At 43.7% G+C, this 23,931-nt stretch overlaps 1 protein-coding gene across 2 annotated transcripts in view; it reads left to right on the forward strand.

The window, feature by feature from the left end:
• Positions 1–23,931, forward strand: part of LRRC75A (leucine rich repeat containing 75A) — a 279,851-nt gene that overhangs the window by 43,221 nt on the left and 212,699 nt on the right. The gene's annotated exons all lie outside the window — the stretch shown is intronic.

Raw genomic sequence — 23,931 nt, forward strand, 5'->3', positions numbered from 1 at the left:
TGGGCCCATTGACTTTCAATGGGAAACCGCCGCTCTCCCTCTCGGACGCCACCTGCTGGTCTTTACAGGAAACAGGACTAAAACAACAAGATTCTCCATTAGAATGCATGGAGCCCTAATGGCGGCCAATGGGGACCTGCAAAATGGTGCCTGAAAAGGCGGGAAAACTTCACAAAGAGCTATAATCATTAAAGGACTATTAACCCTTGTGCTCCCGGATGGATTTAAGTGTGTGTGTGATGCAGACACTGAGTAAACCAGACATTACAATGGAACAGGGGAACAGGGGAATACACATGTACATGTCATTACAGGGGTTAAATCACTGTTCTGGGTCTTAGCCCAGTTAACCCTTTGACTCCCGGGTGAGGTCAGGGGATGGCCAAATGGGGTGTAACCCCTTTAATCCCGGGCCACCCCCTTTCTCCCTCTACAACCACTACTTAACTTTATTTTATTTGGCTGCAAGAGATATTGGCCAGCTCATATATTTTGAGATAAGGGAATTCTATATCCCCTCTGTGCTGGTCCCGTACGTGCTTTGGCATGGACCTTACACTGTGTGTTGGGTGGATCTCTATGCATTCCTTGGAGGAGGCTCCCATTGGTAGAGCCTTTTCCTCCTTGGAGTTACTACTAATGCTTTATTCCTTGTATTTGTAATATTTTGTTATGGTTATTTTAGTTCATGCTATTAAAGGTTCTATTTTAAATTACGTGGTTTATACATTACTTTTGAGTGCTGATATCAGCTCTATCTCTCCTCTATTGGTCTATTGTTTTGTGTATCCTAGGTAGGACTGCTCCTTCTTTACATGATATGCTGAAAAGTTGGTAACTGTATGCCCGCAGTGAAGGCTAAGTCAGCATTCATGTTGGTGATTAATCAATACAAAATGATCTGGCGCCTCACAATTAGGTGTAAGAGGATACAGTATTTTGGAATCTTTCTTTTCGCAGAAAAACAAAGTTACAATAAGACATAAGAAAATAGTCATGCACAAGTGATGGTAAGCTAAAAGGTCAATTTCACTTTTTTTCTAATAAAAACAAATAGAAAAAAAAGCAAGCTTCGTGCAAGTGAAAAAATGGCTACAGCAAGTGTAAGGTGCATTGTTGTTTGGAGTTAAAACTTACTAATAGGAAGGGAAGCGAGGAGTGAGATTGGGAGACCCTGCTCAGCTACTTTGATGGGTTGTAGAAACTAGGAGTGGTGCTATCGGATATAAAGTAGATATATGAGAGACAGAAAGAGAATCCTTATAGATGCAGTTACTAATTGTCGAAATTCAACATAATAAAATTTTATTGATACTAGAAAACATAAACTATATACAGGCATACTATATACACTCACTTTAAGTACAATCGCGAGTAAGGACATATCGCCCAATAGGCAAATGGCAGCTCGCGCATGCGCCTGTCAGCACGTCCTGAACAGCAATACCGGCTCCCTACCTGTACCGAAGCTGTGCGCAAGCGGGGAGACTATAGAGCCTGTTACAAATGCGTTATTTACATCAGTTATGCACATATAGGACGATTGCAGTATAGTACATGCATCGATAAGTGGAAAAAAGGTAGTGCTTCACTTTAAGTACATTTTCGCGTTACATACATGCTCCAGTCCCATTGCGTACGTTAATGCGGGGTATGCCTGTCAAACCTAAATAGTAGCGCATATCTGAGATAGCTGGTGGATGTAGTATCCAGGGAATATACTACTGTATGTGCCTCCTACATAGCCATACATCAGATATAGTGTAGCGGTGAAATGGCTCCTATATTACACCCTGTGTAGGTGTAAAATAGAGTGTCAGTTACTGACAGTGATTAGTGTCACAATGCCCGGATATATAGCTGGACAGTCAAGTAATATCTATCCGCTGGGTTTTATAATCCAATGACCAAGCAGGCTAAAATATAAATTTATACATGTCATCAAGATCTAACCTGGCTATAAATATGCCTTATATATATATATATATATATATCACCCTCTTATTTCAGCAGATAGTGACAGACTTTCTGTACAATGCCTTGTGGTTATATGAATCAGATCAAAATTACTTGCTGTAGCAGATAATTATACTGCTCGCAAGGTTAGACCTTGATGACATGTCTAAATTAATATTTTAGCCTGCTTGGTCATTGGATTATAAAACCCAGCGGATAGATATTACTTGACTGTCCAGCTAAATATCCGGGCATTGTGACACTAATCACTGTCAGTAACTGACACTCTATTTTACACCTACACAGGGTGAAATATAGGAGCCATTTCACCGCTACACTCTATCTGATGTATGGCTATGTAGGAGGCACATTCAGTAGTATATTCCCCGGATACTACATCCACCAGCTGTCTCAGATATGCGCTACTATTTAGGTTTTATATAGTTTATGTTTTCTAGTATCAATACAATTGTATTATTTTGAATTTCGACAATTAGTGAGTGCATCTATAGGGATTCTCTTTCTGTCTCTCATGGAGTTAAACCTTCTCATAGAGAGGCTTATATGAATGTATTACGTTATCAGGATCTACATTTAATGCAGTCCTATTTAAAAAGTAGTCTCACTGATCCACTGGATAGAGGATCAGCTCTATCATACCCTGGCGTTCTGCACAGTTTGTTCATTTTAATCACATTATCCTGCCTCTGTCTTTCTAATCCGACTTTTCTCCGGGTTAATGGTCGATGGCATTTAAAATGTAGATTCACTGTTCTTTCCAGGTTTGAGATAAAGGTTATTGTTGTATTCCCACTATAGCTGCAGAATGCACTTTTATCTCGGCATAATTATATATATTTTACATTTTTATATTCAAGCCATGATCCTCAATCTAGATATTTCCATGAAACGGAGAAATGTATATGTACAAACCCCTCCGGCATCTCTGCTTCCAAGGTTCTTATTTATTGACTGTCGGAGAAGATTGTGGGCATTCTATAAGGACAGGATTTACTGCGGAACGGTTATTGGGGAGAGGAGAGTTACATGGGCTCACATCTGATATATGAAAAGCTGTCATTTACAATATGAGCCCGTTCAGTTGCCCTAAAAGATCAGTACGTTGCAAATAATAGGACAGATAGAAAGGGAGGAATAATGTTATTGGAAATAGTATATTTTTATTAGAGTTAAAGCTCCCTTCACTGACCTCCCTTTTTTTTTTTTTTTTTATATAGGATAGGTACTGGGGTGACCCCCGGAGTTGAACCATACTTCTTTCAGCTCTGCGGGACCCCAATGTTCCCAAGATACTTACAAGTTACCTGCATTACTTCCTGGTTTTTAAAGGGGATTTGGAAAGCCGTCCAATAGGAAGCCGTAACGAATGATGTGGTGGCTTCCTATTGGCCTGAGATTTGGCAACCTTTTAGTTGCTGCTAGAGGGAGAAATAAACCTAATAACTTTCCTGGTAGTTTCCTAGGCATGGTAGAGTGAGCAGACGTCACGCTTTAGCTGGGACAGTCCCGATTTTTTATTCTTTGTCCCGGTATTCCGAAATGTTGGGAAATGTCCTGGTTTTTGGGTGCATGCGTGGATTTCATATGCGCATCCAGCGCCGGCCGCACAATCGGCAAGTGCCGGCCACTCAGGTGCGACATTTGTCCCGGGAAAAATATGGTCACCCTTAGGTATGGGAGAGGAGGATACAACTAAAAATAGTGCTGTTCAGCTTTGGAGCCCCCTCCCCCGGGAGAACCCTTCCTCCCTCCCCCCTTACCCCCCATTGCAAAGCTGTAAAAAAATAAAGAAAAGAAATGGAATAAAAAAAAGAAAAGAAAAGATTAGGTATTGCTGCTTTTATGTATCTTATATATTATCTTCATATTATTATCTCCATACAATGGTCCGTGGTGTTGAGAATAAATTATAAATAGCCTGTCTCAACAACTCCTTCCGTAAAGCATCCAATTTACTGAACATCACCAAACCCTGGTCCTGTACTTTTAAAACCATGCCAACTGTAAAAAGCTTTGTGCTCACTGGTACCTGCAAGAGGTGGTCATAAACCTGCCACTTATCTCCACATTTTCAGCACTGTTTAGTCAAGGCCTTTTTTTTTCTACCCATTATCATTCTGTTTTTTTTTTAATGCTTCTCAATAATATAATTAAATAAAAAAAAAACAACTGAGTTGCATATAATATTTTCTTTGTATACAGCACTGACAGTCTACGCAGCACTATACATAAGATTTTGCAGGCACAGTACGTCCCTACCCAGTAGAGCTTAACATTGAATATTGGTGTCTGACTTCACAAGTGTAACGATGCTCGTCTCAAGCAGGAAGCGGACCCGCAGGGCTGAGTTGGAAGGTGAAAGAACCGACCTGAGCCGAGGGACAGAGTCCTGATAGAGTAGTGAGTCGTAAGCCGAAGGTCAGGGCTGGCAGCAGTGTTGCATAGTCGGTGAGAATGCAGAGGTCGAGGCAGGCGGAGGACAGGGATGGTCGAGGTACGTAGCCGAGTCTGGTAACGGGGAAGACAATAGGTAAGTGCGTTGCATGTACTCAGCATGAACTGAAACTTTGCTCGGCAACTTCCTGCTTACAGGGCTGTCCTTTTAAAGGAAGCTGCCAGGAGCAAAAATGAAGGATCCTGCCACAGAGGGCGAGCAAGAGCAAAATCCCGGTCCGGACTCGGAAAACCTGGGACGGATTTTGCAAAATCTCATAACAAGGAGCTGACACCAGGAATTCGAACCAAACTCCCATTCTCAGTTATGTTCAGTCAGTTCTTTTACTCACTGAGCCACTCCACTATAAGTGCCTGAAAGCCACAGAATGGGGGTTTAGAACCAGGGCTGACTAAAGTTGTCCAATAATTGTGGACTCGGTTGACAGATGTGCAGTTACGAAGAGCAGAGTAGATTAACTTTCTTCAGGCTGCCTGTCACAGGCCAGTTACTGAGACTGTACCCATATGAAGCAAGAATTAAGAATGTGTAGTGATTCCAAAGCTGCACTCACCATGGATGCGTCATAAAGCAGTTTTTAGAACAGCACAGTGTCGGCCATCAATTAAGAATCCACATTTTTTTTATAAACATAATTTCTTTGAAATAGGAAAGTAACTGGGTATTACAGAATGAGCTATATTATAAGAATGCAGGAAAGGAAAATAAAGAGATTTTAGGCGGAGGTATTCATTTTTTGGCGCCAGCGAAGATGAGACCTGCTTTTCTGATAGAGCTCTGATAAGACATGTTACCACAACTTAAGCAAAAAAAAAGTCCCCAAATATTTAATACCTCATCCATTTAATTGTCTTCCTAAGGCTGCGTCCATAGATAAGGAGACCGCGCGGACGCGTCCACACGCTGAGCGATCAGACTGCCTAAAGGCAGTGATCGCGTCTATAAGGCATGCGGTGCATGCGTGCGGAAGCGGGAGGGGGCGAGAAATCAGTTAAAACTGATTTCTCACGCGATAGGTCGGTCACGTGAGCGGTTCGCCAATGAGGGCGAACCAGCTCCGTGACGTCACTGGCCCGCCCATAGACAACGCCCCCCCCGACGGCGCGCGTACTAAGGCCAGGAAAGCACCCGCTTTCCCTTAGCCTCCGCGCGCCTCTGCACGGCTGCAGTGTCTATGGACGCAGCCTTAGACAGATTCAATAATCATTCAAGTAACTTTGACTTATTACTGCCTTGTGAAAAATGAAAATGAATCCGTTCCTCTCAGGATCAATGGAGCCAAGCATATGAGCGACTTATTAAGTATCTGTTTGACTAATGATGACATCATAATTACTTTGTAAACAAAAGAACAACGCTAAGCTGAGAATGTTAATGACTATACAATGTCTTTCACTGATCATTTACCAAACGTTGTAAAACTGTTTACCATGGAAATGTTACACTTTAAAAGTAATTTTAAAATACTTACGCTTAAGGTGTCAGTCAACTCATTTGAATCTATTTTATTTGCCACTATCCTTATTTCACTTTTGTCCCAGTTGGACTGACCGGTTAATCCCCATCCTCTAATCCTCGCATCCTGCATGCTATCCTTAATGAGTAATGCAATTAACTGAAATTGTATTTGAATTCACTTCATGCTGCTAAAAACACGAATGCTCACAGCAGCTTAAATACACTATGTCAGGTCTTGCTCTTTTAGGTCTACTTTAATATCGTGTTGCCTGAGATACATATATTTCCGAGAGGCATTGTATGAAACGATTCCTTCCCTGAGCTCCATTGTATCAACACCAAGCTAGTCCCATGTGGGGCAACGGGAATATGTGGCTTCACAAGTAGGATAAAGCCTAAGAAGCTACAGTATATTTGTAAACTCAAGTGTGTATCAAGAAAACACCATCTAGAGACACTGAGCTACATCACTTAGTCCCCGAAGCACAAAGCACAGAAACTGCAGTCTTGAGAGAGCAGTCTGAGTAAGGTAATATATTACACTCCAAATCAAATATGATGGATCCCAGTAGAGACTCCACGTGCTATTGCTGATTGTTGTGGACAATGATTTATATGCTCAGCATTCAGAATGGAATGTTAAAACTTAGGCTGAATGTAATGACCCAGTAACACTGCTTTTCTTTTTATCTAAGTATTTGTAAACCCCCCCCCTGAAATAAAAAGAGGATGTGATCAAGCAGGTAGTCTGAAACTAAATACTGTACAGAGATAGTGGTCCTATGGTTAAGAACACAACCAATTGCACCTCAGTGACAATTAGGTGCAATTGTTAGCGTTTTTAAAGGTTTACGCTGTGTGATTTTTCTAAGAATAAAGGGAGATAAAACTTCTTTTTTTTTTTTTAATGAAGCCGTCCCTTTTGGGATGGACGTGAATTAAGGACAGTGGCATGTTTAACTCTTTGAGTGCCTCTTGGCATAGGTACCATGTCATGGGGTCCTGGCAATCCAGGGGCCCTGTGATGTCGTACCTACATCATATTTTATCTGCTTTTTGTCTAGGGCAGGGGTGCGCAAACTTTTTGTCCTGCGCCCCCCTGCCTGCTCTTCCCCACTGCTCATGCCCCCCTCACCCTGTAACCAGCGTCAAATGACGCTGCGGGGTCATTTGACGTCACGTTACCCCGCAATGTCATTTGATGCCACATTGCCATGGCAACACATCACACCAGGCGTCTGAATCAAGGTAAGGGAAGTTGCAGAGGCCTCACGCGATCCCCCGGTATTTCATTTAAATGCCTTGGGGAAGAGCGCGGCCCTCTGCAACCACCGCACCCCTCCCCCCCAGAAAAACCTTGTGCCCCTCAGTTTGTGCACCTGTGGTCGAGGGGAGATCATGTGGAGTGCTAAACACAATCTGTCCGGCTGCGGAACGGAAGGGAAGAACTCCTCTGTTCTGTCATCTTTGACGCTGCAATCACGTCATGGTTTCCGAGGAGCGGTCACGCGATCGCAAAATGCAGGGGCACTCAAAGTGTTAATAAGTGGAGCTGATTAGTAACATTTCAAAATGTCAGTAGAAGTATTTTCAAAAATTTTTTTTTTTTACACTTTTAACATTTCGATGGTGAGCAAATGATTTGGAATATTTTTTACAGACAGAGCCGGCATAATATATTTTGGTTAAACGATAGTTGGACAGTCTCAAAGATTAGGATACATTTCTTTTCTTTTTTTTATTATTCTTTATAATCATGATGCCATCATTGGTCAAACCGAATTCAACCATATCCGATACTTATCTTTATCTGTGTTGCTGGTAAAAAGCAAAATATATGTATATAAAAAAAAAATCCAAGATACAAATAAGTAAAACAGTTATTTTACGGTGATTTGAATATTTTTAAGAAGCTAATTACACTGATATTTTTTTTTACCTGTTAAGTGGTATTTCTCCATGAAATACTATAGATCCTGTTTTCTGTCAAAAGAAGTGAAGAAGGAAGAGGGTGCAGTAAGTGTCTGTGGGACATGTGCGCTGTCACGTACACACTTGCACTCCAACATTTCTCACTCAACTCCCCAATTACGCTGCCACCACCAGGATTCATTTGAAGCTAACCTTGAGGTCTTACATATCTATGGAGTTCTATGTCCCCTTGTTCCCAGAAAAAAATATACAAATGTAACAAAATGCCTATTTAACAAAACAGGGTGGTAAAACATGTCCAAAAATTAAAACAGTCACTTTAAATGTATAGAGCTTCAATTAGAGCGTGAAGACTGATTTGAACTATAATGAAAATACGGTAGTTACATTTATTTATTTATAAATGGTTTTATCAGGATGTAATACATTGAGAGTTACCTCTCGTTTTCAAGTAGTCCTGAGTTAATATGACAATACATGGTTACATTAAATGAACAGGGTTACACATTATACTGTATATAAAGACAGTAGATAAAATATGTAACAGTTACAGACCAGATTAAAATGTGAGACAGCTTTAGTTTTGAAAGAACTTCGACTGGTGGCGACTTTGAGAGTTTCTGGTAGACTGTTCCAGTTGTGAGGTGCACAGTAAGAGAAGGCAGAGCTGCCAAATTCTTTGTTGAGCCTTGGGACCGTGAACCATTTTTTTGAGTCAGATATCAGGTGATAAGTGCTCCGTGTAGTAGGGGCGAGGAGCTTGTTCAGATAGGTGGGTAGCGTGCCCAGAAAGTATTTGAAGGCAAGATAGGAAAAATGACTCAAGTGATGACCAATCTAGTTCTTTGAGCATTTTGCAGTGATGTGTGTTGTAGTTACATTGTAGGACAAAGCGGCGTATTGAGTTGTAGAGGGTATATCGTTTGCTAAGGTGAGTTTGGTGTGCTGTACCATATACCATGTCCCCGTAGACTATAATTGACAATAGCATCTGCTGGGGGATGCACTTTCTGACCAGCGGGCTTAGGGAGGATTTGTTCCTTTAAAGTACACCTAGCTTGGCATATGTTTTGGATGTCAACATATCAATGTGCAACCCAAATGTTAAATGGGAGTCAAACCATATGCCCAGATATTTAAAACTAGTGACAGGGGTTAGAATGGCGTTGGAGTTGGTTCTGATCTGTAGCTCTGTCATTGGTAGCTTTAGAAATTTAGCCTCGGTCCCAAAAACCATAGTTACAGTTTTGTCAGTGTTTAAAAACAGTTTGTTTTGGGAAATCCAGTTTTCAAGTCTCTGAAAATCAGATTGAAGTACGTGTCCAAGGTCAGAGAAGCTAGGGCTGTGTGCGTTTACAAAGATGTCAAAATAACAAACAGTAAAATAAGACCAAACAGTTTTATAAAATAAAGTGGACTAGAACAGAACACGTCTACATTACCAGAGGTATACACTACCGACACACTTTATTGAAGTGTGGTCGGTACCGCAAGCCGGGAAATCTCCCGGCTTGCTAGTGGCCGCCCCGCGCGGTCACGCGTCATCGGGAGCGTGCGCCCCCTGCACGCGTGTCCAGGGGCTCCCCGAGGGAGCCCTGGTGTCCCGCGATCGCGGGACAGCAGAAGGGGGTTCCGGGGGACCCGGCGGACCCGGCAGCGGTAGGGAGAGCGCCCCGATCGGAGGGCGCTCTTCCGCTGCTTCGGTGCGCGCCCGTCACACTCGGGCGCGCGCCAGGCTACTGCTGCGGCACAGAACGGGCAAATGCTCGAATAAACTGTGCCGCAGCAGTATTAAAAAATGATCTAACCTCGAGACATCAAGCCTTCATTTCCATTCTTTATTTGTAACATTTTATTACTTTTATTCTGTTAAAATTAAACGTGGCTGATGCATCGTGCAAAAGCTTCCTTATCTCCCGCCACATAAATGCGCGGTCGATAGGGATCACCCATTATTTTCCGTCTTTGTTCGTTACACATACTTACTAAAAAGAGAGGGCCCAATACTTAACGTTTCAGTCGAGCTACTGGCGCAGTTGAACTCTGTTTCTGTGTCTGGTCATTACATATATACGTTGTCATATATAAAATTATTGGTATAGGGTGATTGGAACCTTATTGATCCCTTAGGGGTCTTTAATGTACAAAAAGTTAAGAATCACTGCCCAAGATGAATGTAATGTGTGAGTCTTAAACATAAATCTTTACACCCAATTCCTCTTTGATCTGTGCTAGAATCCCAGATCTTATCATAACCTATATGGGTATGTCCTGTCAGTCATCTGTCACTCTCCCCTAGCTTTGTGACCGTTTTACAAACTGGTATGTGGAAGAAAATGATCACTTTATTCTGAATTTAACTAGAGATTATAGAATACCGTAAATTCCAGACTATAAACCGCACCCATTGAATTTTAGATTTTTTTTTATTTTGACCATAAATAAGCCGCACCTGAATATAAGCCGCACCCGTCTATAAGCCGCAGGTGCCTACCGGTACATTGACCCCTGAGCACCTCACATTAACCCCTGAGCACCTCACATCAAGCCCCCAGCACCTCACATTAACCCCGCAGCACCTCACATTAATCCCCCAGCACCTCACATTAACCCCCAGCACCTCACATTAACCCCCAGCACCTCACATTAACCCCCAGCACCTCACATTAACCCCCAGCACCTCACATTAACCCCCAGCACCTCACATTAACCCCCCCAGCACATCACATCAACCCCCCCTGCACCACACATCAAGCCCCCCAGCACCTCACATTAACCCCCAGCACCTCACATTAACCCCCCAGCACCTCACATTAACCCCCAGCACATCACATCAACCCACCCTGCACCACACATCAACCCCCCCTGCACCACACATCAACCCCCCCTGCACCACACATCAAGCCCCCAGCACCTAACATTAACCCCCCAGCACCTCACATTACACAGTGAATACCTGCCGTCCAAGCAGGAGTGCACGCACGCTCTAGCAAGCAGCAGGCAGGAAGTGCCTCAATGCTAGAGCGCGCTGCTACTCTGCGAGGGGGAGAGCGGGCTCGCGGGGGATGGTGACAACGGGCTCGCGGGGGATGGTGACAACGGGCTCGCGGGGGATGGTGACAGCGAGCTCGCGGAGGGGCGCGGGAGAGATGACTCGGGAGGGAGGGAGGGGGAGAGCAGAAAGCGGGAAAAATTCATATATAAGCCGCACCTGAATATAAGCCGCGAGGTTCAATGCGTGGGGAAAAAGTAGCGGCTTATAGTCCGGAAATTACGGTAATACAGAATCTGAAATGTCAGAGGTTGCATCTCTCCAAAAATACTCTCTTCAAAGTCTTCTGTATGTCTCTTAGGGTTTCAGGGTGAGCGAATAAACCCTTGTTAAGGTGCTATAAAGGATTAGGAGTGCGGGTATGGAATTCCATCAGGGAAATTGAATTGGGAGCATAACAATAATCAGGAATCAGTCTGTGATCTAAGAAGATATAGTCAAATCTAGAGTGACCGTAATGATTGTTGGAAAGAAAGTATTATTTCTACCAGAGGGATTTAAATGTCTCCATCCATCTTAAACTCATAACATTTTAATAAACTAGATAAAAGCATGTTAGCCTGTGCATGTGAAACTGTTGGAAGATTAAATGTATATTTTTCTGCATTTATGACTGAATTTAAATCCCCAGCTATTATCAACAGACCCTCAATAGAATTCTGATAGCAAGTGTTCAGAATAAGTATCCTGACCACTATTAGGTGCATAGATATTCAACAAGGTACACATTCTGCCCTCCAAGGCACCTTGCCTTTAATTGAAAGGATATTATTAATATACCTACTCCTCTTTTCTTCTGGTTTGTCGAGGCAAAGTACATTTGAGAGAAGTCATTCTTTTGAAATGTAGTTTTGTCCAGTTTCTTGAAATGTGTTTCTTGAATAAAAACGATATCCCCTTTGTTTTTATGAAATTCCATCATTACAAGCCTTCTGTTTCGGGGAGACTTTAGTCCCCTAGTGTTAAGGATGATAATCTTAAGTACTGTACCCTTCCTAAGGGAAAATAAATAAAGTTGATAATATACTGTTGGTATCCCTTCATATGCCACATTTCCATTTAGTTTGTATACCTTATGAATCCCAAACAAGTCCTGGGCTCCAGGTACATTCCCATGATGTACCATCCATGAGATCTAATTTGGGGATGTCACGGAAGACCAGGACAATTACACCAGAGATAAATGCATTAGGCAGAACTGCAGAGTTGAACAAAAGTTAATTTATTGGAAAACATTTCCACAAACCTCCAGTACATAAAACACACACACAAACTCACCCAACTGGGGTAAGTGGGGGAACAACCTTAAGTCCTAGGTGCGGGGACTTCTGTCCGGAAGTTTACCCCAATACAAGTTCCTAATTTGAGCCGCTGTCCTCGGTAGTATGGGCAGCACTGCCTAGCTCTCCGCAAGCTAGTAGTTTTAAATTCCCCGCCATTGCTTCACTCCAAACAGCTCAGGCCGACGCTGCACAACCAGACCACAACTGCACCGTGTGCTCCAGACCCCTGCACTGGGTCTCCTCAGTTCCTTTCTGCTGACGCACTGTCTGCTCTTTCTTTACATGGGCACTGCCAGTCCCCTGTCAGCACATAGCCTTCACAAAGGCTATCATGCCCAGGATAACTAACTTGAGGCCTGGGAGAAGGAGTATTTATACCCCTGTCCCAATCGGGGAGATGCCAGCCAGTCTGGGTAGGAATAATTGTCCTGGTCTCTGCACACGGCCCCAGACCCGGTTGATGAGATTAATGTGGTTGAAAGGGGGCCATGAAGCCCCAAAATGGAATGTCCAAAATGGTCATTTCTATCCTTAGCATAGTCCACAGGATGTAGGCAGGTACAGGACAATTACCATATAATCCCCCTTCACAGGCATTCAGTACAGAAACAGCCCAGGACTTACAGCTTTCTTGCAGAGCAAGTCCACTCAGCAGTTGGTCGATATCTCCCTGGTTCCCAAAGAATGGGCCTAATCCCCTCACAGTGTTCAGGCCTAATATACTAAACTCTGATGTGATTACAGCTCCTTTTGCAAGAGAGAGTTAACCCCTGCATGTCCATTGTCTTGAACAGAGATGTACTGTACATCACTGTTTTACATACTGTAATGTAGCCAGTTCACCTGTTGCCCCCTGCGACCTCCCAGGGAGCCTCCGTGGACAGGACTGAGGCCAGCGGCCAGCGGCAGACCCGACGGCCATTCCGGAGGGTGGAGGCCGAGGAGGGAGCAGCACCTCTTCTCCGCGAGCGGGCCGGTTGCCGGGGACGCGATCGGGCCATCGCTAAGGCCGCGGTCGCGTCTCTAAGGTCCCGGCGGCTGGCGAAGAGGGCGCCGCCATTGCCTAGCCACTCGCGCATGCGCCGGGATCGCGCAGGCGCGGGAGGAACCCCAGAGTCAGGGAGAGTCGCGCGAGTGCCAGAGCAGAGTAGGGAAAGGTTAAGGCGGCCCCCAAAGACTCGCGCATGCGCAGGGCAAGTGCGCACGCGGCCCCAATGCCAGGATAGGCTCTATGGGACTACAACTCCCATGGAGCATAGCGAGGGAGGCATCAGGTGCCTCATAGGAGCCAATAGGGCTGAAGGATTGTCCTGGAGCAAGTGGATACATTTGGCGGGCTTGGAGCACGTTAGTTCAGTCAGAGACCGGAGCAGCCCAGGGAAGGAGGTAGGGTACAGGAGTCGGGGACTCCCTGTACTAGGCCAGCACCCCCAGGGCCCGAGATAGCTCAGCTCCCCAGTAAGGTGAGTGTTGCCAGGGGCAACCCTCAGGTTAGGGACCCTGCCACTTACATTAGTGGGAGCTGGGAAAGGAAGGTTATAGAGAGTTGGAGTCAGGGAGCTGTGAGGGAAGGAAGGGTGCGGGGAGCGAGTGCAGCTCCTGCCCCATATAGGTACCTACACCACAGGGACAGGCCCTAGGTTAGGGTTCCTGTCACGTTAGTACCAAGTGTTAGTTAGGGACTCAGCGGACGCTGCGGTCCCTGTGAAGCGGTTCGGACCCACGTTGGGGTCCGCAGAGACTATTCCAGAGGGAGACCGCCCTGGCGGTCTGCGTACAAAGGAGTTCGGTTGGAGGATCAGACGGATTCATCACACGTCTGACCCTTTGCGAAGCCAGTTGCTGATCCGAGTACCGGAGTGCTCGGCAGGTACCATACAGTCATAAGTGCACCAACGGGCCCTTAGTGTAACTGTGACTGCGCAGTCACCCACGTTCTCTCCAAGAGTGTGGGACATTGGGTGGGATTCTCGGGACACTGGGTGGGATCACCTGGTGTTGGGGAAGCGTCCTGCGCGACGCAGTAGGTGTCTCCTCTAGAGAGGGACACAGGTTATATTGTGGTACTGCCGTGATATGTTGTTTGCATGTTAGTAAAGTCCTTAGTTATTATACCTCACCATGTCTGTTATTATTGATTGTCCTGCGAGGAACCACTCCCCCTCTGGTGGGAGCCATCGCAGTTGGAGGCGCTGAATTGAGTAAGTGGTTACCCCTAGTATTGTATTGCCCCAGGTTCCCCGTGGCGGAAGCTCAGCCCTCCTGTGAGCCAACAGGTAATGCACCACACCTATGGTAACACCGTATGTTCCTTGCACCCACATCAGATCTGCGATTGGGGGGGGGGGGAATACCCGTTACAGTAAGAATAACATATATTGACAGATAGGGGTTATGACGGGTTTAACCTTTATTTAAAAGCACCCAAATCTACCCCTACCGTCACAAAGAGGGCGGGTAAAAAAAAAGGAGGTTAAAAATAAGGTAAAGAGAGAAGAAAAGAGTCACAGAAAAAAAGCAACATATTAAGCAAACACATTTTCACAACCATTCTGTTATAATATTAATTGTAATTCAGCCCGGTTTAGGATAAAACATCACCTCCACCCCTAGCTGGCACTTTATAGCACCCATATCAATAAAACAATAAAATCTTCATGAACTTATATACCATTACTCAAGCTTATAACATGACTTAAGTCAAGATTTCAGTAAGGAACATAGCAAACTTCAGTACTTATTCAATGACGGATAATATCATTGACCGCATATAACAACTCTACATATATTGTCTTCCTCTTCAGCATTGTCAATACCACAGTCGTTAGATCCATTTAAAACTTTTCTTGGTACTCTCTTCCAAATGCACTGTGGCAGAGGAGAGTTATTTCCTTCTGTATCTTTATGGTTCCCCGTCTTCTTCAGTATTATCTGCATGTGTAACTGTTTTAGGAAGACGTCGCCTTACTCCATATTTTTATAGTAATCTGTGTTCCATTTTTCACTAATGTGAGTTTGAACAGGAAGCCCCATCTATAAATAATGTAATTTTCCCATAGGAGGGATGTTATTGGGCGAACATTTTTGTAATGCCACTGGTGAGAAGTCCTGAGAAATCATAATAGAAGAACCTTCAAATGGAATTTGTTCTTGAGACCTTATATTTCTCTAGTAGTAGCATGTCAATATGATGTCCCTAGGTGTCTCTTTATGAGCTGCTGGTGAGCTATATCACGAAGTGCTTCTTCAGGACAGATTTCAGTAATAACTTCAATTAACCGTCTCAGAAGGTATTCTTCTAACTTTCCAGTGTCGACTGATTCAGGGATGTTTTTAATTCGGAGATTGATACGTACGTCTCCGTCTATTCTCCAGATCTTCTTGTTGATCTTGTAGAAGGGTAATATGCTTTTGCAATGCTTCTACTTGACGTGGCTCGCAAGCTTACAACGCAAGCTTACAACGCTTTGGCCAAAGGGTTAAACTAAATGACCCTACTTCAAGAGAATATATAACTATTTTACTGTGTATTTCTGTCATGTTGGATGTAGCATTGGGCTTCTCTGTCGTCTGATCTTGTAGAAGGGTAATATGCTTTTGCAATGCTTCTACTTGAGCAGTTAAACCTTCTTAGTAACTAAAAACTGTCAATTTTGTTCTCTTTCATTTGTGCGTTCTCCCAGTTGATCCACATCCCTTTTTTATTTCACTCACGGCACTTTGCAACTCTTCATAGAATGACTGTAATATTATTTAACAGAATTTCCAGGTGGTGAGTTGCTCAAAGTCAGTTGTTCTTCTTTAGAATTTCCATTTGAGCTCTATTTGGGAGAGAGATTTTAATCTTTAAAAAAAATCAATAATATTGCCAGTTCTTTTGATGATGCTTTCTTAGGCTTCTAAGGCATGTTAAGTACCTCTCAGAGTACAATGATTACATATGCGTCAGAACCCAGGGATTAGGAGGAACTTCACTTACGTGTTCACTCAACAGGAGAAAGTCCTATTTAGTTCATAATAAATAGTATAGAGTCAAAGTAGGAGACGAGTACCGAGGTATAACCAGGGAGACATATATTGGGGGAAATAAACCTGGGCTTTTATTTAGCCCACATCTTCAAACAATACAGCTTTAAGGCAGCACACAAATAAGCAAACAGCCTATCCCTTTGTAACGGATAACTCTCTCTCCCAGTCCCTATCTGAAGGGCTGGGAGGATAGGCCTCTTACAAGCCTCTGATCCAAAGTCCAAAAAGGTACTTGTTATCAGAGGATCTTTCCGTCAGTCCGGGTCTGGGTTGGTGTTCTTGGGAGGATCCAGTGACTGCTGTGACCTGAAATAGACGGGCTGACTCCCTGGGAACCCTCTTTGTCGGCAAATATCTTCCATGTGCTAGATTGATCCCCAGCAGTGTAAGCCAGAGGATTTTCTACCTGACTGATTAGCCAGGTGGAGATTGGTTAATTGTCTGTAGCTGCTGGACTCCCTGCTGGACTCCGACCAATACCGACTTTTTATTAAAACACCTTTCGATAGAGGCTAAGGCCCTGACACAGTCAAAATAACAGTTTTTCTATAAATTGTATCTTCTTATTGTTGGGTTTTTTTCAGTCAGCAAAAGATTTTAGGGTTGAAGGCAATGTCATCCAGCTGACCCCCTTTTACATTTACATTGTGGGTGTTACGAATTGAGCTATGAGCTTTTTCTGTATGTTATGAATGAATAAAAAGTCATCTTTTTATTGTTTCTTCAAAAGGCTTTTGGGTTAGGCTGTAGGGGTATCTAATGTTTTTCAATCCATTGACAAACCCACACACGAAGTTGACATTCTTCTTGAATCCCTTCAGGTTTCGTAATAAAACTCTTCTTTATGTCTTTATCATTATTGTCAGCCTGCGTTTCAGGAAGTTTAAATCTTATTTAACCCTCTTAACTTTTTCAACCTCTGCAAGGTTTTTCTGTCACCCTCTATTCCCAGATAACAAGCGTCAGACCCCCTGACTCATGGTCTTTATACACTGGTGTTTCTCCCTCGCTATCACTCACCTTATATCCCTAACCTGTCTACATCTGCGTCGCCCCAAAGGCGGACAGCCTTTGGCGTGAGCCGTTTGCTGCTGTTCATTGATGTTTGCTAATGTTACAGCTGCTCTATTGCGTCTGAAATTCACTATCCTGTGTACCCAATGTCTACTTACATTGCCTGTATAGAGTGTAAGAATAGGGACTCTTCTAAACCATTGAGGGTCTAGCCTACCTCTATTAACACCATTTGAATTATTTCTGGAAATGTTACTTATGCTCATAATCATATCTCTTAGGGACCTGTCCTACGTTCCTCTGGAGGGTTGAAAGAGTCTCTTTTGCCGCTCCTTTAAAACATCAGCTTTCCGAAGCCGTGTGCCTCAGCGGACATCTTAATAGGAGTAAAAGCTATGGAGGGGGGCACTAACTTCTTTAACAAAAATATTTAGAACTACAAAAAAATATGGGATAAAAACACATATACCTATTGAGGTGCAATCCATCACTACTATAACGATTGCACCTCTTAGAGAAGGGCACCCAGTGATCTAAAACCCCACACCCCTCCTCCCTACACCTCTTTCTTGGCCATGCATTAACCTCCCTTATCTCCGACTGCCTCTCGGAGGTAGTGCATGGCACTGGAAGTATTCCTGAAAATACTACCCTGGAGGTCCTTGCCTTAGGCTTGCGGCCTAGATCCTTGAAATAATTTTTGCAACTTCAAAACATGCTGTAAAAATTCATTAGAACCAGATTCTAAATGTTAATTAAAGGACAATTATTTCCTTTGCAGGCCAATTTGAATGAAAATTATTTGTGCGGGGGGTCCTTGGACTGAACGGCAAGAAGGGTGAATGTGTTTCCTGGAGCTCTCCCTGACTAACGCAGAATACGGCAGTTTTCTCCCTTTTTAACGGTCCATCCACATTTTTTTTTTCTTTAGACCCAGATTTTCTTTTATTTTGTAGAAATAGGTATATGCGTTTTTAGCCCATATTTTTTTTATAGTTCTAAATATTTGTGTTAAAGAAGTAGGGGTGTAATAGAAAGAAGGGGGTGTGTGAATTGCATCTGAGGGAGCTGTGAACATGCCTGAATTTGGCCATTGTGGTTTCGATACATAAAAATCTTAACCTTGGTACTTTCAGCTCTGGGTACCGGCAGCTTCAGATGCTGTTGATGTTGCTATTAGCTGCTTGAGTGAGGTTAACCTTCGAGGCTATATTGTTCTCCAGGACAAGAAGTCTTGTCTCCTTAAAGCTAAAATCTTAAGACCGGGAGATTCCTAGAGCCGTAAGTACTGCAGTTTAGCCAATATAAAAGAAAAATATGAGCAGCACTAATTGCTTATTTAAAGCTGCAGTTCAGTCTTTTTTTTTATATTTATTTTTTTACTTCAATAGTTTCATGTGGGCAATCTCTAATTACCTAAAGAACTGTATAGCTGCCGGTCAATTCGTTCTCCATGTATTGTTCGGCGAAATTTGGCGACATCTTTAGATATGGGGTATGTTTTTCATCTGCTTCTGTCAGTCAGTGGAAGATCATGAATATTCATGAGCACTCCTGCACTGACATGTGCAAGAGGGAGGACAGGGCTCACAAAGGGGTGTGCCAGGGCTTTTGACAGGACATGAAGGGGCAGTGCCTTAGCAAATGGTTGTTAAAATAGAATACAAGAAAATTGGTCTTTCAAAGTTGTTTTTTTAAAAACAGAAAATGCTAAAAGTATTTTTTCTTACTACAGAACTGATTTATTAAAAAAACCACACATGCAGGATATTGCCTGAACTGCAGCTTTAACACAAGGTGTTACCAGCCTAAGTGCTTTTACTTTCGTGCAAATCCAACATACTGTACTTTGCCTGGTGAGCCTGTGGCTTTCAGTGACTACAAAATGTAAGGAAGTACTAACCATAATTTGTAGAATATATTTGTTTGAGTGAATACTTAACCAAAAAAAGGTTGGAAACCATTGGTTTAAGGAACCCTAAGTGAAAATTTGAGGAACCCCAAACCATCTCTAATAGCAACTCTGTGATCAGATGCATTGTAAATTCTTCTGTATTTGATACATTTTTCAAATAACCAGATAATTGCAAGGAATCCTTTAGGGATGCCCGGGTAACCCAAGGGTTCCTAGGAACCCTGGTTGAAAAACACTGACTTAAACCAATCTAGCAGTTTAGGCCGTGAGTGGAGAGACTTGGTTGGTTTACATGGTTGCTTTGGTTTTAAACAATACAAGCATATTGTAATATCAGCACAGAGGTTCTCCCTCTATTTTTATGGCTTTGTTGTGACATATTTTCTTAGTGATATAGAATGGATCTTCCCCTTATTTAGCCCTGCAAATGGCAAAAACAGCTAAAAACATGACTGCAGAACAGATGAATTGAACACACGGCTATAAATAACTGATTATTTGTCGCATCCCAAAGGTAACACGATGAGGCCTACAGTATATATTAAATTGTGATAATTACATTTACATATGAAAGTGTCTGTTTTCGCACGGAAATGCGTCTTGCTATTATGATTAGGTAGTTATCACATGTCCTCTGGAACTAAACCATGTTACTTTTAGCTCTGTCCCCCCTAATTCCTGAGATACCAACTGTCTTAGTTTGCCGATATTCGTCCTGGAAGAAAATGGCCTCTGGGGACATCCAATAGGTAGCCGGAATGTCATCAGACTATTGGGTTGAATCCGGTGTGGCAGCCATTTTGAGTTCTGAAAAATTGAGGCCGCGGTTCGAATTGTGTAAAAGGAAAAAACTAAAACAAGTAAGGGGAACTGCTGCTTTAATCCAGCAAAGGCTGAAGTTACCTGCAATTAGATGACAAACCCAACTCCCTTCCATCTTGTGCCCAGTGCAGGAGGAGTGTTTCCTCATGGCTTTGTCACCCAGTATGTTCTCCTCATGTATAGACAGATGCTCTGTTGTGCTAAGAATGATAAGCATTTGCGGCCCACAGATGTGATAAACCTTCCAACGTCGAACATCGAAAGCATTCAGGACCCTGACCTAAACCGTATGAATCCATTCAGCATTGGATGCTCATGGAGCGCTGATGTATTCATCTCTGGAGTCCTGGGCACACATGTCCCTGACATATATTAATCTCTTCAGTTCTGTCAACTAAAAAGCATTCAGGAGTCAGCATTGAATTACTCAAGTTGAGCGTCACGTTTTACAAGAATTAATGCTGCATAAAGATATTAACCGCCTCATTCCTGGAAAGGTTTAAACAACAAGTCTTACGTCTCACGACCTTGTACACCTGTAATATGTATGTGCGATGAAATCTTCAATGTTTAATCTTCTTCAGCTAGGCAAACAGAACTCAACAATGTACCCCATGCCAGCTGACACTTTCCCTGCACTAGTCGCCCCCCTGCCTTATTGACATGACGCCCCCCCTGCCTTATTGACAGTGACGCCCCCCTGCCTTATTGACAGTGACGCCCCCCCTGCCTTTTTGACAGTGACGCCCCCCTCATCAGAAGACACTGGAGCTGCAGGATCCTTGTATCAGGCACTTGCTTCCCGTGAAGCTGCTCTTCTTCTATCTCTGTTTCTTGCCTTGCAAGATCGATGCGACTCATCCTAAAGTGTTTATGACCCGTTTGTAGCTTTCCCTGTGCTTGACAGACTGGCAAATGTGACGCATGTGCCCTACTTCTAGTCTCCGGAAAGTAGGACACTTTTCAGCTGAATTTTTTGTGATCAGTGGCAATTTTTTTTTTTTTTTTAACTGTTCCTTTTTTTTCTTCTAGGAAATGTTTTGCGCCTCCATATTTGTGAACACTTCAGTAGTGATCGTGTGACCCTAGAGCGTAAAGGATTTATTCTGTATCGAAGTGGTCAATTATGGTAATTTTCGGACAAATTTCCCTTTGAAATGGGAAAACGTCCCGATCGGCCGCCTCGGCTCATATAGAATAAGCCCCTAAATGTTTGTCTTTGTGGCACTGGATATGTTGGCTCTGAAAGGGTTGACTAGTTAAACTTTTCAGCGGCAAAAGTTGGTTCGAATCTGTCGGCTCTCGTTGGGCAAGTCACTTTATCTCCCTGTGCCACTGGCCCCAACATTAGATTGTAAGCTCTACGGGGCAGGGTCCCATTGTGCCTCCAAAATCCTTTGTTACAGCTCTGCATACATTTTATATAAGAAACATGCTATTATTACCATACCTTGTTGTAGCATTATACACATGTACATGGAGGGGGGGTGGAGTGCCTGCCTCTTACATTTCCATATGACCTTGTATGGTCTTAGAATGCACTTAGAAATGTGACAGCGTATGGGCCTTAGGCCGCGTCCGTACTTACAGTACCGACACACTTTATTGCAGTGTGGTCGGTACCGCAAGCCGGGAGATTTCCCGGCTTGCTAGTGGCCGCCCCTCGGCGTGCGACGCGCGGTCACGCGTCTTCGGGAGCGTGCGCCCCCTGCACGCGCGTCCAGGGGCTCCCCGAGGGAACTCTGGTGTCCCGCGATCGCGGGACAGCGGCAGGGGGTTCCGGGGGACCCGGCGGACCCGGCAGCGGTAGGGAGAGCGCCCCGATCGGAGGGCGCTCTTCCGCTGCTTCGGCGCGCGCCCGTCACACTCGGGCGCGCGCCAGGCTACTGCTGCGGCCAAGAACGGGCAAATGCTCGAATAAACTTGGCCGCAGCAGTAGTACGACGGCGTGAACAAAAGTCCGTTCCTCAATGAGGACGGCCAGAGAGTGCAAGATGGAGCGTGACAGTGTTTTCGCGCGACAAAATAATTAGATTTTGACGCCCGACAGCCGTGTCACGTGAGTGGTTCAGCCAATGAGTGCGAACCACTTACGTGACGTCATGGGCATGCCTCTCGTCGCGTCTCCTCCAGATCCTGTGGCCTCGGATCGCCTATGCAGCAGGCACGCACACGCCATGCGCACTGTCACGCTCGCCTACTATATCCGAGGCATTATTCTATATAACACCAAAGTGGCTGTTCGGGCTGTTTTCCTTTAGACTTCAATTGGAATATTCGGCTGACAAAGGCCAGAACAGCCGCTTCGGCGTATATAGAATGAGTATACAACCAATATATAATCCGCCCACAAATATTTAAATAATTCTTATTTGTAATGCCTAATTGCTCAGAATGACAGTGGGTGCAACCTATGTATTATATGGTGAATATTTACAAATTAGAGAATGAACTGAAATAAACTAAGCTAATCTTCTACAGAAAGTACATTCTCATGGTGCACTCCAGGTTTATCATTTTTATACATTTTCATGCTTGTGCGATAATACAAAGTGATAAGTGAATAAAATATCAATATGAAAAATTTAACACGTGGTGCTGCCGGCTCATATGTTAAACTTGCTGTGAGCAATATTAATCTCTGTGAGTTTGGGAAAGAATGGTACATTTCACACACTTGTCATGCTTTAGGACTCTTTAAACCAAGACAGACAACAGTGTTACATATAAAATCTATAATTCGGATGGATCAGTGTGTCACAGTCATAGTAATACCCAATGTAACTGAAGCATATCTAATAGTAATTGCTATGATATGAACTGCAGCAATCTTGCTGCAGATAAATCTTTTTTTTTTTTGTATATCCTTTACTTGCAGTAACAAATATCCTTCAGTAACATCTGGATTAACTCTTAACATGTATATAGGACAGAACTAGATGATCTAAACTACCATATGAATGCTGTTTAGCAAAACAGCTCTAACGTCACTGCCAAATTTTACTATAAACTGATCATTAATTACTAGGTCGTCCTTAATTAGTAACATGAAATTACCTTTATACTTCAAGTCCTAATGATATATAGACTGCCATATAAATGCTGTACTTGGACAGCGCTGCTCCAACTTCGCTAATTTGACTATCCTAACGCTCTAAGGCTGTGTCCACCCACTGACCACGCTTGGTGCGGTCAGCACAATCAATTTGAATCTGTCCGGCCAAGGTCACGCGGCGCATGCGCCCTTGAACATGCACGTATGACAGATCTAATTGAGTTTGAGGCGCGCTGAGGGGTCACATGACCTCCTCAGCCAATCAGCGCCAGTCACTGTTAGGCCACGTCCCCCACCCCGCGCGCACAAAAAAAGTTGCCGGAATCCCTGCGCTCATGCTTGCGAGTTGGTGACGTCACCACTCTCAAGCATGAGCGCGGTCAGCGGCACGGGGGACGCAGCCTAGGTCTCTAAATGTATGTCGGAATCATGCAACCATGTGTCTAAATCGTAAAGACATAGCAGATCTACTTAGCTTCAGTGTAACAATATGACATCCGATCAGTTCGGCATACAGCTTTCACCAACAGCAGCTGGCTCGGTTCAGCACCACTTGATGTGACATCACCGCGTCAATATGACCTACGCGTTTCTTTCCACAACGGAACTCTGTCTGAGAGACAATGGAAGGATGGGGGGGAGGGAGAGAATGAGGGGAGAGAGAAAGGAGGGATGGGGGAGAGAGAATGGTGTGTGTGTGTGTGTGTGTGTGTGTGTGTGTGTGTGTGTGTGTGTGTGTGTGTGTGTGTGTGTGTGTGTGTGTGTGTGTGTGTGTGTGTGTGTGAGAAAGAGAGAGGTCATTTTTGTTATAATTTTTTTTAATGTGTCCCGGTTTTTCTTTCGTAAATCTGGTCACCCTAATTATGTGCATTGTTCACATGTCATGCAAAGGGTACATCAAACAGCTTGTTTTTTAATATGATTTTATTAAATATGAGC

This window comes from Ascaphus truei, chromosome 3, assembly GCF_040206685.1.
Source record: "Ascaphus truei isolate aAscTru1 chromosome 3, aAscTru1.hap1, whole genome shotgun sequence".
Lineage (NCBI taxonomy): Eukaryota > Metazoa > Chordata > Amphibia > Anura > Ascaphidae > Ascaphus > Ascaphus truei.